The sequence below is a fragment of the Urocampus carinirostris genome, chromosome 20 (genome assembly GCF_059441175.1).
Source record: "Urocampus carinirostris isolate Australia breed hairy pipefish chromosome 20, RoL_Ucar_1.0, whole genome shotgun sequence".
NCBI lineage: Eukaryota > Metazoa > Chordata > Actinopteri > Syngnathiformes > Syngnathidae > Urocampus > Urocampus carinirostris.
Window position 1 is genome coordinate 24,336,519 of NC_142368.1, and position 13,324 is coordinate 24,349,842.

A 13,324-nucleotide genomic window follows, 5' to 3' on the forward strand; every position below is an offset into this window, starting at 1 on the left:
GTGGTGAATGCGGCCAAACCGACAACTTGCCAGTTCGACCCGCTCCCAGGTTCACTTATTAAAAGTCGTTTTGGCGTCCTTGGACCTTCAGTTCTAAATATTTTAAACACATCACTCTCCTCAAGTGTAGTTCCAGCAGCTTTTAAGTCCGCCGTTATTAAACCCACACTGAAACGACCCAACCTTGATCCAGAAATCTTATGTAATTATAGACCTGTGTCAAACCTAGCTTTCCTTTCTAAAGTACTTGAAAAAGTAGTGGCACAGCAGCTGAATGATTTCATATCCGAGAATAACCTTTTTGAATCCATGCAAACAGGATTCAGGGCTAAACACTCTACTGAGACAGCTCTGATCAAGGTAACAAATGATCTCCTACTGGCAATGGATTCTGGCGCTTCATCACTTTTGCTGCTGCTGTTGTTGTTGTTGAGACACTCAAGGCGCCTAAGGTAATCCTTAGTAGCGCTAGACCCGCTCGTGGGAGGCTCCGTAGTTCTCCGAATGAGAGGGGGCTGCGGCTGTCCTGTGCCGCCTGGCCTGACGGGGTGTGACCCAAGCAAACCAAGCATTTTGCTGCTGCTGGATCTTAGTGCTGCTTTTGACACAGTGCACCACAATTTCCTACTAGAACGGTTGGAAAAATGGATTGGTCTCTCAGGAACCGTCCTCTCATGGTTCAGATCCTACCTCTCAGATAGGACGCACTGTGGCGAAATGACATCTGAGCCCTTTAATGTTACCTGTGGTGTTCCGCAGGGTTCAGTGCTTGGCCCCCTTCTTTTCAGCATTTACATGCTTCCATTAGGTGATATTATTCGCAAGTACAATATCAGTTTCCACTGCTACACAGAAGACGACACTCTACTATATCTTCCGTTGGAGGAATCTGCCACACTAAACTGTGGAAATTTGGAGGCCTGCCTCATTGAGATAAAAGAGTGGATGTCACTCAATTTCTTGCGTCTTAACTATGAAAAGACCAAAATGTTAGTCATTGGTCCATCTAAATGCTGTGACTTATTCTCAAAAACTGCTGTGAACATTGACAAATGTCACATCACACAGAGTGACTCAGTTAAAAATTTAGGTGTCATATTTGGCCCTAATCTATCCTTTGAAACGCATGTAAAGAAATTTACTAGAACCGCTTTCTTCCATCTTCGTAACATTACTAAAATTCGTTCTATACTGTCTCAGTCGGATGCGGAAATCATAATTCATGAGTTTGTTACCTCCCATCTCGATTACTGTAATGCACTACTCTCTGGTCTCCCGAAGTCTAGAATCAAGTCCCTTCAGCTGGTACAAAATGCTGCAGCGAGGCTTTTAACTAGGACAAAAAAGTCCGATCACATCACACCGATTTTGGCTAAGCTGCATTGGCTCCCAGTTAGCCAGGCGCACCGGATTATAAGGCGCATAGTCACCTTTTTAAATAAAAAATCTGATTTTATGTGCGCCTTATAGTGCGGAAAATACGGTGTATATATATACATATATATATATATATATATATATATATATATATATATATATATATATATATATATATATATATATATATATATATATATATATATGTATGAAATCATTTGACATCTGAACTTCCAATAATGATAATGTGATAGATCTAAAAGAATAGATTAATAGAGATATTGTAGTGTACTGAGTTCATTTTGCCCCTGAGGGCTGGTGAGTCCCGGGGACTCGCATGCTCAGGGATCTGTGGGTCCCGGCAGAGATCTATGGGCCCCCAAGATTTAGTGTTATCGAAGTGGAGGTAGTAAGTCGGTGACAAATATATAGTAGAAATCTATATATTCATTCAGTTTTAATCATCAAATTATTCATTCATTTTCTGCATTGAATTGTTGTACTGTACCGATCAGGGGAATGGCCACAGGCCTGTCTTTTTTCATTTTCTCCTTTTATACTTCCTTCTTTCTTTAACTTCTTTATACAACATAATTCGTATTCGTCATCAAAAGTAGGTGAGTCATTTGAGAGCCGGCTCGCTTTAATGAGTTCAGCCAAAAAAGCGCGTTCTCTAAAAAAGACAGCCTTAACCTTCGTTCGACGACAAATACCACAACAATGACGCAACCTCGAAGCGACGAGATCTCGTTAGCCAAGATCGGTTTGCAGAAAAATAAAAACTCGAACTGTGAGACCAAAACAACGATGAAAAGTTTGGAGTGCAGTAAATCTTTGTTAAAGAGTAATTAAGTAATAATGACAATTTTGTGGCAAAAAGTTGTGTCCCGGGGACACACGTTGATTTGAGACTAGCAAAAATGATGCGTCTAGGACACAGGTACGTGGGCAAACCAGAACACTGAGTGTATAATACAATATAATTATACAGAATAGTTTAAAAAGAAAGAATATGTAAATAACCAGACTAATAATTTCTCGTTGAACATGCGAATAGCGAAAGGGTAAAAACTCTTAAGACTTGTAATTTTGCTCCTAATAATAAAGCAAAGACGAATAAAGCAAAGACTGCGATTGGGAACTTACATAATTTTAGTGTCCAATTTCACGTTTGTTCGTAAATGGACCAGTTCGAAAGATGCGTAATATGGAAATATATTATTTCCTTAGTTTTTACTCATATTCAATAACAGATTACTCTCAATAGAATAATGCACACAAAAGAGCAGGTGATCTGAATCATTTTAAATAATTACAATTTTGAAACAAGTTTGAAAATAACGACGTATTAACACAGAAAAGAAAATTTGAGACTAGAAATCATTAAAAACGTAGCTGAAGCTATTTCAGTCACTGAATGAAATGTGTTTTCTTAAAAAAAAAAAAGAAGAAAAATGACACACAACAATTAATAGTCAAGGCCAGGTCATGTTCATTTGTATAGCCTTAATCACAAAGGATCTCGAAGGGCTGCACAGAACAAAGACTATTGCACAGAACAAAGACTATTGCACGAAACAAAGATTATGATGAAAATATAAAATAAATGCGAGTCAAGAAGATAATTCATAAGTGACAAGTATGCATTGTTTTATATTGAATCAATAATAAAAGATTGATTATGATTATAGAAAGAGGAAATGACAATTAAAAAGTTTTGACATTGAGTTCCATTTGGCAATTTTTGAGATTTTTGATGGTTAGGCAGTGTGAGGGTTTGGAATTTTGATGAGTTTAGCCCAAAGGACAAGATCCTTTAGGAGGAAAATTGATTCCACACTGATTTTTTTTTTAAGAATGAGCGTGTTACAGGGCAGCACGGCGGCGCAGTGGTTAGCGCTTGTGCGGCACAGTTCATGTCATGGGAACCTGTCGTGGGTTCAAATCCAGCTCCAGACTTCCTGTGCGGAGTTTGTATGTTCTCCCCGTGCTTGCGTGAGTTTCCTCCGGGCACTCCGGTTTCCTCCCACGTTCCAAAAACATGCATTTCAGGTGAATTGGCCGGTCCAAATTGTCCATAGGTGTGAATGAGTGGATGAGTTGTCTGTCCCTGTGTGCCCTGCGATTGGCTGGCAACCAGTTCAGGGTGTCCCCTGCCCACTGCCCGGAGATGGCTGGGATGGGCTCCAGCCCCCCCGCGACCCTAATGAGGATAAGCGGTACGGCTAATGAGATGAGATGAGATGAGCGTGTTACGATTGACAAATGATTAATAAATATGTAAGCAATGCTGACTTATAGTTTGGTTAAATAAAACAAAAACAGTTTCTATGGAAAAGAGAATATTTAGAAGACAATGAGAAACAGATTGATCAATCCTGGAAAGGATCATAGGAATTTAAAAATAACGGATTAATTGATTTCGAGACAGATCATGATAATTTAAAAATATAACTACACGGGAAATAAATGGATAGAAATTAATTAAACTAAGATAATGTCTGCTAGTACCATAATTTAGAGAAAAATTTAGGCCATTGAATAATCCAGCTAATGTACTAAAACATCCCAGTACGTAAGCATGATAAAATTAACGAAACTCTAAGCGCCACTGAGTTCCACAAAAGACATTTTTGGGGGAAAATCAATGGACTCTCAAAAGAACATATCAAACTGTCAAAAAGGAGGCACATCAGAATAAAGATGGACAAAATGTTATTTGCTGTGATGGGGAACACAGTTGAGAAAAATTAACAAAGACATCCATTCATCCATTGTCTGCACCGCTTATCAACAGTGAGGTCACAGGGGTGATGGAGCACACCCCAGCTGCTTTTCGGACAGCTAACAGGAGATACCTTAACTGATTGACAGTGGAACCGACAAAAAAGACAATAAAGTCATTTCGTTTTTGAGATGTACACATTTTGAAAAAGTACTTTTGATGGGCCAAGAGCAACATTGAAATGGTGAATGTACTGTGGAATACGCAAATCAAAAACTGGAACACAAGAACATTCATGAGTACGTCTGCTTGAAGTTATATAGAGTCTTGTTAATACAAAGTATATATGTAAATGAGGAAAATTGATGAATTTATCCTGCAAAATTATATACGCTGTTTTATTTCACTTGTATTCATAAAAGTTAAACTGAGTTTTGAACTCAGTTGGGGGGAAGTTTTTGAGAGGCTGGTAAATTCTAACTTCAGAACGAGACACGTGAAATTTTTTTGGTCAGAATTCAGTATAACAAGAGTTAAGATCTTACACTAGTTTTGTCCACAATTGATGAAAATTTGTCTTCTGAATAAGCTCTCCATATAACTGTTTTTTGAAATTCAAATTATGAAGTTTTGGACAGATTGAAAAATATTACACAAAAAGAATATGCTATAATATAAAACAATTCAAATGTTTGTCAAATAGCTTTACAATAATCAATTAGAATGATCATACACCGTTAGAGTATCGCCCACATTGACAACATTTTTGGATGGTATTTTTCATTTTGGCAAAGTCATTCACCTTGAGTGTGAATTACCTGCCTTCTTTGTAAAATACTGTTATTTTAAACAAATTCACTTACTGAAAAGATAATACATCGGTTATGATTTTTACAAAAAGCTAAACAAAGAGTGAATTACAACAGTAAAAGCGTTTTATTTGGCTAAGTTGATGATTTAACGATCTACCCTGGTCATCTGCCTCGAGAGGGATGGCTAACAGCAAGATAACACATATAAAAATCAAGAAAAGAAAATAAGAAGGGAAAATAGAAAAATACACACAGAGAATTTTTGGACAATGACCAATCCACAAACAAGAAAACACCATGTCACTCAAATCAGGGTGGGTGATTCTGATAATTAAACAAATTCAGTGACTGAAATTAGTAAATAGGCAAATTTGAGATTTAGAGCTAACAATTTTGAAAAATAAATTGTTTAGGTTTGATTTAAAGTCTTGGGATGAAGTGTTCAGAATGGATACGGCAACTTATAGCAGGGATTTTGCCTTCACTAATAATAAATAAAGATGCTTTAAGAAAATATACGGATCTATATAAATAAATGAATTAGTTGTTTTTCGGGTTAAATTGAGCCATGATTGATAATTGATAATAGCAGGATATTGCACAAGTCTCATATATTTACACTAGGGGGATGCACGATAAACATCATAGTTACTGGTGTAATCAAAAATAGCACTAAATAATTGATCGATTCTTTGATTGACATTTTTTTGTTTATTTTCTGTTCAACAAATGCTAGGTCAACAACTTTGACAGTTGAGATAACAGAAGGAAAAAAGGTCTTATGGGGAAAATCTGGAGCTTTGTCCTGTCCTCCTGACAGTCTTTTCACATTAATCAGATCATGTAACGAACATATTATGACAAGGTATTTACATTTAAAAGAAAATACATCTTATCACTCAAAGAAGATTTTTCTGATGCGTTTCGACATTAGGTCTCTTATAAACTCAATGAAGGATCAATCTTGGTAACAGGCGATATTTAATAATACTTTTGATTTTGTTTTTATTTCCAGTAAGACATCCACACATTTTATCGATGTCGGTTGTCATATTTGCTAGTATTTAAAATTCAATATTGTTCTTAATGAAAAATGGTTTTGAATGTTTGTTTATGCATACCATTTTTGGTAACTTGGCACCAGGCAATCGTATTCTAATCTGACGCTACTTTTAGCTGGCGTTCCATTGTTATTGCAAATGTGATGAATTAACAATGTCTTTAGAAATTTCTTCCCGTACGCATTGAAGGCCATAAAGGCATGGGCTGAATGGGTAATTCTATCTGAGATAATCTGTTGCATAGTTAGCGATGCTACAGTTTTGAAAAGGATTTTGGGGTTCTTTTCTTTTTCTTTTTTTTATTTTGATTCTCGCGGTCTCCATCAATGACCCTTATAGTTAACGATTGCTTAACTGGAGATTTGTTTTCATTTTTGAGAAGAATGAACTACACTGAAAAATAAGCGTATTTTGTTGTTGTTTGTTTTAGTTGTCCAATTTGTTTTGTTTGTTTTTTGTTTGTTTTTGTTTTATCCTCTGTTTCTTCAGAAAAAGTCATTCCTGGGAGGAGAGGATTTTTTTTTTCTTTTTTTGCCTCTCCATGAGATTACCAATCCGATGTTTTCTTTTATGATGTTTTAATTTGAAACCGCTGGTATTGTTTTTATTGATATTCTTTGAAATTCACAACAGGGGGGAAATGTAAAGTTAGCTATTTTAAGTGTGTATTTCTCAGACTCCCATGCTATGAAATTAACTTGTTTAATCTGTCTTTATATTCCTAATATACAAGTAATCATCACACACACACATAGTCACGTTTCAAAGATCAGTCTATTTCTATGTTTTCAGTCTAATTTCATTGTAATGTAATATGACACTCATGTGTGACTCCATTTCCTGTTTGTGTGCGACTTCTCAATAAACCACGCCTACTGACCGGATGTAGGCAGTTCGGCCCTGGCAAGATGGCGACTGGGCCGTGCTCCTTCATCCACGAAGGAGATCAAAACTCAATGAGTGCTTTTATCTGAATAATTCCGCCAGCAAAGAGTTTATATATTTATAAACTCTGACAACGGCTCGTTCGAACAAAACAAAAAAACGTTCTTGAACACACATACTTCCTATATTTGCTGGCCTGCATGTACACTTTTCCTGAATTTAACTATGAAATTATATCCCTTGGTGAAAAGACTTCAAAGCAAGCGAGGATATGTGACGATTCTTTTCAGTGTCGGTGGACAATGGTGTGAGGAGGTACAAGAGAGCCTTAAAAGACGCTCCAGGGGCCTTTGGGCAAACACCTGCAAACACTTTGCACATTGGACATTGTATTTAAATTGTGTGTCTAAAACAGGCTGTGTGTCTCTCAGCAAGTACCTTAAGAAAAAAAGGGAAACTAGTTTGGCTTCTTCTACACTAAAAGCTGAGTTTAGTGGCTCCAAGACAGATGGCACTCAGGGCAAAGCTGGTCTGGGATTTGTGTCTCCCTTTCCATGCCTCCCTCCAGGACACTCTCGCTTTTTATAGCTATTATTGGCATTCTTTTCCTCTTTCAGATCCCCCAATCAGAAATCACAGAGGCCCATTATATTTCCTCTTGACCCATTTGGCAAGGTGGTTGGAGCATTGAGGACTGGATTAATTCGAAAGCAGTTCATAATCCCATAATTCGAATGTTTTAATTACTTAGATGAACAGGAGGCATTTGAGCAAAGGCTAATCTCAGAGACATAAAGGGGTGAAAAAGGGGAGACGGGAAGAGATTTGTCTTTCTCCTTCACCACCACCCTCCTTACAGACATTCATACAAAGACAAACAGAGCTTTAAACTTTACCACCTGTTATGCATAAAAGATTAAAAGAGGCACAGACATGATCAGTCATCGGACAAGGTTTGGAAACTGTTTCCAAGATCTGATGGTGCTGTGTTTTATGAAATGTATGTGATTTTCCAGACCATGCTTTATAATTATACATTTTAATGAAAACTAAGGAAGGGCATATTTCCTATAATGAGCCATAAGGATAATTTTGAAAAATACACTCATAGATGTGCCCAGATGAGTACCATATATGACTCGACATTACACTCTGTAAATATTCAGATACAGTGGAACCTCGGTTCTCGACCATAATCCGTTCCAAAACCCTGTTCGAAAACCGATTTGGTCGATCGCCGAAATCATTTTTCCCATTAAAAATAATGTAAATCGTTTTAATCCGTTCCAACACCCTGAATGTTTACCTTGAATGTTTAACGTAAACATAAAGCTAACCCAGGCTAATCGTACATTCGCGTTATCGTAATCTTCCGTACGAAAGATTACGTGTAAAAATAAAAAAATCAGGTCGTTTACAAGTCATTTAGCACCCGGGTCTCCGCAACAAGTGGTGAGCGGTTCATTGGAAAGGGGCTCCGTTCCAACACCCTGAAAGTTGGGCTCTGTTCCAACACCCACTTAAAGCTAACCCAGGCTAATCGTACGTTCGCGTTATCGTAATCTTCCGTACAAAAGATTACGCTAACATGAACGTGTAAAAATTAAAACAAAAGGATAAAAAAAAAAGAATTATGGATAGGATTTCTTACCTTTGTGGTGGTCAGCAGAAGGCGCAGGTGGACGGCCGTTGCTTGCTTATAGCACTCACTCCCTTAGCCACATCACTAGATTTCACAGCCTCCTTATTCTTTAGTATCGTACTGATCGTAGATTTTGCCATGCTGTATTCCCTAGCAAGATCAGACACTCGCACACCTCCTTCATAGTTTGCTATTATTTCTTTCTTAAATGCAATAGTTGTACGCACTACTTTTCTTTTTTCACCTGTAGCAACTTTGCTGCTTGCACTGACTTTCTTTAGAGGCATAATAAGGGGCTAAAACACCCATATGCCGCTCAGCATCGCACCCTAGCGTACGCACTCACGCATTACCGGCGTTCGAACTCCGATTTTTTGACCAAACAGTGAAGCAAGAATTTCTCGAAATTTTTGGTCGGACTCCGATTTGTTCGAACTGAGAGGCGTTCAAAAACCGAGGTTCCACTGTATATGTTTTACTAGCGACATATCGGCCATTTGCGGCTCTATGACTCCGCAATTGTTATTGACATCCCACCCTTGCTGTCAATCAGGCGGTGGGACAAAGGCCGCTAAAGTAAGGCAGATGACTTCATGCCTGGAGTCAACCGAGGGCTAATAACAGTGTTCGATGTGCTTTTTGTGTCTGGGGCTGTTTTTTCAGGTGCTGTTAAGTGGAGAGAATCGCCACTCCGTATTTCTTGGGGACTTGCCGATGCATACACAAACACTTGCGCCGACTCAACATCCCCTTGATCCTCGGACTGGAACGCTGAGCCAGGAGTGAGCCATAAGACAAGGAGTGACAACCGGGACAGCTGCAGGGACTAGAAGCCAGTCTTATGCCCAACTCGCCCACCTCTCTCTCTCGCCACTCCCCCGCAAGGCCTCCAGCCAGCCAAACGAGCCATTGTTTCTGGCTTGGGCTTGTGGTATTTCATTTGTCATGAAATGGATACAGACACGGAATGAGCATAAGGCTCATTCTCCAAAAAAGACATCGCAACCACCGTCGCCATGGCTCCAATCATTCTTAACCTTCTCATCGAGCTCGCTCCAAGCACAACACTATTAATAAACCTGCCTTCTCCAAGGTGTGGTGGAAAAGTGTGGGGGGGTGAATCAGGTGGGAGCACTACCTTTCAAAAAGGATGTGAGAAGAAAGAAAACGGGGGAAATGCAGTGAGTGTGCTTTGTGCTGTCAGTTGGGGTTTTAGTCATCCGTTATGATCTTTACAGTCTCAGATTCCTCAGCAGACCTCAGGTGGCCCCACCATTTCCTGTTTAGTGCAAATCATACCTAGTTTGGTTCTGAGTGTATTGTGACAATGGCTCTTCTCAGATGCTTGACAACTGCCCGGCCTTCTCACCTTGGTGCTAAGCTTTTCACACATGCTCCATCTCAGGATTATTTCATTGCGGGTTAACAACAATGAGAAACTTGTGGCTGGGAAAAAATAGCCAAGACACCAAGATGATGGTGGGCTTGGCTGCGAGATCATTCCTAATACCCCGAGTCCAAAACCAGCTCACGGGCATACAAACAATACCCTGTTATCTCCATCAAGGGCATTCCTTGGCACAACAATAGGACCATCTCCTCCCTCTGTATTTTCCTTTCCTCCCCTCCCTCATCATTCTCCGGCCCTTTCCATCAAAGAGCATTCCAGCTTCAGAGCCCCTTAAGCCCTTCACTCAGGGCTTGTCCATGTGACACGGCATGCAGACAGTCATCTTTAAGAATTGATTCACGCTGGTATCCAAAGCCCCAGGGGAGCCGGCCTGCCAAGATACCAAGCACAGGCGCCACTCAGAGGGCCAGGTACTCGACAGCTGCTCACTGATAAACGCAACAAAAATGGGTGGCACTCAGGCAGGATGGGGGGTGTCAGGGGCGGAAGATGCCGCTGCAACCTCTCTCTCAATCCTCGAGTGGTCACCTTGAGCCATTTGTTGCCATTGAGTGCCAATCTTAAGGAAATTCAAAAGGTTGAAGATTACTTCAGGGTGAGTTTGTGGTAACTGCTGCTGGCATCCTTTTTAATTAATCAAACGTTTTAATATACAAAAAGTAATTAATAAACAAATCAAGATTTAAAAAGTAGCTGTAAAGTCAAGGCATTATACCTTTGCAATCATGTGGAAAAAGCTGGAAGAATGAAGTAAGTTTATCCCCCATATCCAGATCATTTGGTGTGCCTTCAAATAACCCAAAATTTACACCAACTGTCAATGTTCATCATAAATGGACAGCCTAATCAAGCCCAGAACAATCCCGGATAAATAAATGTATATTGAGGGTAGATGACAAAGCAAAATCTCTAGCTTGATCTTCATCTCTAACCTCAGTGAACTCAACCATAACAAAGTAGGGCACAAGATTGTTCTTCTACCCCTGGAAAGGCAGTGCCCAGTCACAGCTGTTGACTTAGATAAATGGGACACAATCAAATAGACAATGCTGTGCTGTTTTCTTCCAAGCCTGATCATCTGGCAGCACTCTTCCTGCTGAAGGTCAAGTAAAGGAAATGAAAGCCTCATACTAGAAGTAACACTGACGTCGGGGTACAACTGATAGACTTAACAAATCATCCTCAAGTAGACAGGTTGGATATTGCTTCACCTGAAGTGTTTCCATAAAGTCCAGTGAACCAAAGCCTTGGGAAGTGGTATCACTCTTCAAGAAGGTCTTGCCCTGCACATACTCTGATTTATGGTGATACAATCTCACACATCATCTATCTCAAATAAGAGATTAAATAAACACACAAAGGCTTGCCTTGCAGCACAGATCGCCCTTGTTATGCTAAGATGAACAAGATTGTCTGAATCAGCCAGGAGCATACTTTTCTGTGGGTATGTGATTCCTTATGGCTATAAGAGAGAGAGCAAAGGTTAAACAGAAATAAAGACCCAGTTGAAAAGAATGGCTTGGTCACCCTTCTTCCTGCTATGATATGAGAAAAGAGAGGAGGAGGACAAGGGGCGGGGAATTTAGCAAAGCAGCTCAGGAGGGCCCTCATTACGATATTAAACAAGATTTAATAAGTGAGAGTGATTTGATGAGGTGATTATCCTGCCCCATTAATCAAGCAGGTTTCTGGCTCCGCCGTAATGTGGCACATCTTTCCCGCCTATACCAAAGCCTCTTTAGATCCTGAGCTCCTTACTGTACTAACCCCAGCTCCAGAAACAAAACAAAAAAAAGCTATATTACATCTCATCTCTCCAGTCAGCGGGCATTTTTCCCTGCTCACTTATCCAACCTCCTCCCCGCCAGCCTGCTCTTGTCGTGCATCGAATAAATTGAACTCCTTAACATCAGGGTCAGATAGTAATGTCTTATCGGGGAGAGATATGAGTGGTAACGGGCAATGCTAGCCAGAAAGCATCTGCAGCTTTAAAGCTTTTGGTTGGAGAAAAGAAGGAAGTTTTCCAGACTCCACAGGGTATGCTTCAGAAGAGAAGGAAGAGCGGGTGCTGTGTGTGCAGTTGTGTGTCAATATGTGTATCCATGGAACGTTTAATTTTCATCATCCAATCCGGTGGTAGTGTCCATTTCCCCAATCCGGTGGTAGTGTCTATTTCTAACGATTGTTCTTCTGTCTACAATAAAAACCGTCTGTGTTATTAAATGGAAGCCTTGTCACTTGTGGTTGGAGGAACAGAACAGATTCTTGATTTCCTTTTTGCATATGTGAAACCTGAAGTAGGAAAGAGGATGTTAAGTCAGTTGTATTTCTGAACATGTTTAAGCTATGCACTTGATTTTATTGCTATGATTGCCACTAGAGGGCAACTGTCACTGGACATAAGGCCAAAAATATATGCACTGGAAGACAAATGAAGCTAATACATATACAAAGAGCATGATGAATGTGAAAATTCCTTTTTGATTCACGATCAAGTGTTTTGGTATGCAATTTAGGCACGAGCACCACTAAATGAAGGAGTAAAGGATTCAAAGACATACAGCCTCCCTAAAACATTTTAAAAGCTCAAGTGGGAGATTACCTTAAAGCAGGCACAGGGACGGAGCTTTTGGAGGGCAAACTGCCGGAGAGTATTAATACAATAAGCACAGCAAAAAATAATACAAGAATGTTTTTATCAAACATAATCCGGAAATACGAGGCCAAACCAACCTGGGACATAATCCCAAGGAGAAGGTCACGGACAAACTTGTACATGGACTCCCTGTATGTCTCCAACTGGATTCGAATAATCAACAGATAATCTTCAAGTGGACATGCATGGTGATCACCTTATATTTCAGGTGAACATTGTCATATTTAAGTCAAGTCAAGTTACACTAATTCGTGTAACCCTTATTCACAAAGCATCTGAAAGGGCTGCACTGACCACCATTACAACATTCCCATCTGAAATTCACACGAGAGCAAGGAAAAACTCAGCTTGAGGAAATTTAAGTAACCTTGGAAAGGAGTCACACACAAATAGTGATCCCCTTTCCAAAATGACCAGGCTGCAATGGATGTTGCATGCGCATCAAAAGACAGTTTACAGTCAACATCAACATAAATTTCAAGTAATAACAAAAATAATGGAAAAAGTCCTGTGGACAGAAACAAAAAGCCTCTTGTCTCAAAGTCTCAACTGATAAAGCAGGCATTAGATCAAGGGTTGGGAACCTAAGGCTCCGGGGCCATGTACGTCTCTTTTAATGAGTGGGTGTGGCTCGGAGACAAAACTGATTCAGTGTAAATTATCTCTATGTCTTTCCAGATTTGCGTGGGCAAATCCTGTAGTGGTGAACTTGAAGTTGAACCAAAGCTGAGATTGATAATTGTACTGTCCAATAT